This window comes from Bubalus kerabau, chromosome 3 (assembly GCF_029407905.1).
Source record: "Bubalus kerabau isolate K-KA32 ecotype Philippines breed swamp buffalo chromosome 3, PCC_UOA_SB_1v2, whole genome shotgun sequence".
Taxonomy (NCBI): Eukaryota; Metazoa; Chordata; class Mammalia; order Artiodactyla; family Bovidae; genus Bubalus; species Bubalus kerabau.
In genome coordinates, this window is record NC_073626.1 from 32,056,434 (window position 1) to 32,058,500 (window position 2,067).

The window sequence follows — 2,067 nt, forward strand, 5'->3', positions numbered from 1 at the left end:
TGTGGCAAGTGAACAGATTTTAGCAGACACCTTGTAATAAGCAAAGACACCTTGGACCTTGCTCTGGCTGTCATATTAGAAACTTTGACCCTTACATATGTTCTGTAGCATTGAAGTCACAAGAGAAAATATCTTTGCTGATTTGAGGACAGATACAAAGTTTCACAGAAAAGCTCAAGTTCCAGAGACTAGAGAAGTTTGAAAAAGTTAATACTGAGATGAGCATATAAAAATAAGTAACATTCCTACATACCAGCAATAACCATTCATATACATAGCATAATATAACAGGTAAAAAGTCCATTTCATAATAGAAATAAAAGCTATCTATAAAATGATAGCAAATTACTTAAATAAAAATGAATTAGAGTTGTATGTAAATATAAAGTAATTATTGAAGAACATAAAGAGCTATCTATACACACGGCTGCTAAGTCACTTCAGTCGTGTCAGACTCTGTGCGACCCCATGGACGGCAGCCCACCAGGCTCCCCCGTCCCTGGGATTCTCCAGGGAAGAACTCTGGAGTGGGTTGCCATTTCCTTCTCCAATGCATGAAAGTGAAAAGTGAAAGTGAAGTCGCTCAGTCGTGTCTGACTCTTCGCGACCCCATGGACTGCAGCCTACCAGGCTCCTCCATCCATGGGATTTTCCAGACAAGAGTACTGGAGTGGGGTGCCATCACCTTCTCCCATACACACATATATATATTTATTTAATATATGAAATATTCATGGACAGGAAGACTCAGTATAATAAAGATGGCCATTAATTTGATATTAGTCTATAAACTCAATGTTATTTCAATAAAAATCTTTTTTTTAATTTTTAACTGAAGTATAGTTGATTTGCAATGTTGTATTCGTTTGGGGTGTACAGTGATTCAGTTATACATATGTATATATGCATATATTTTAGATTCTTTTCCTATATAGTGTATTACAAAATACTGAGTAGAGTTTCCTGTGCTATACAGTAGGTCCTTGTTGGTTATCCATTTTATATATTCCATATATAGTAACGTGGATATGTTCGTCTCAACCTCCTAATTTTCCCTCCTTGCCCCTTTCCCCTTTGGTAGCCATAGTTTGTTTCCTATGTCTGTGAGGCTCTTTCTGTTTTGTAAATAAGCTAAATATATCTTTTTTTTTTATTCCACACATAAGTGATATCATATGATATTTGTCTTTCTCTGTTTGCTTTATTTCACTTAGTATGATAATATCTGTGTCCATCCATGTGGCCCCAAACAGTATTATTTCATTCTTTGTTATCGCTGAGTGATATTCCATTGTATATTTGTACCACATCTTCTTTGTCTGTTCCTCTGTTGATGGATATTTAGGTTGCTATCAGCCGAATGAGATTTTATCTTTCCCTGTCTTCTTAGACTTATTTGCACAACTTACTCAAGTGGTGAACTTGAAATCAGATGAATAGAAAAATTGAATCCTACATCTACCACTGGGCAGGTGTGGCATTTTGAGCATTTGCTTTCCATGTGTCAAAAAAAAGAGGGGCACCTATTTCATGGGTCTAATGTTGAGATTCAGAGACCACCTATGTAAACCACAAGTACCAGGAACATAGGAAGCACTCAGAAAACTATAACACTTTTATCCATGTACACACCTCCTGGCAAAGGACAGGCATCCTCTTTGCTCAGCAGAACCTCTGGGTGGGAGCTTATGTCTTCAGCAGATACAGCTTCTCCCTGGTGAGTTTCTTTTTATGATCTCGATTGCAGGTGTTAATTAGTTACCAGTTATTTGTAGTCCCAGGCACTTCTGGACCCAAGGTGTCAAGTGAGCAAGACTGGAGCCTCAAGCCTTAGGTTTGAAGGGGCCTATACCTTTGCGGTTAAAAGGCAGATTATGCAATCCTTGGGGCAAGGTCCGTGTTTTATTTTCTGTACCTGCCCTGAGGTTTGGCACACAGCAGGCTGTTGGTGATCATGTTGAGTGAAATACAGTAAAAATACCATTTTAAAAAATGTTTTAGATGTAGTGATATGCTCTGAATTCAGTGAGGGCACTTTACGAATCAACCAGTTGAGAAAGCAGTGGA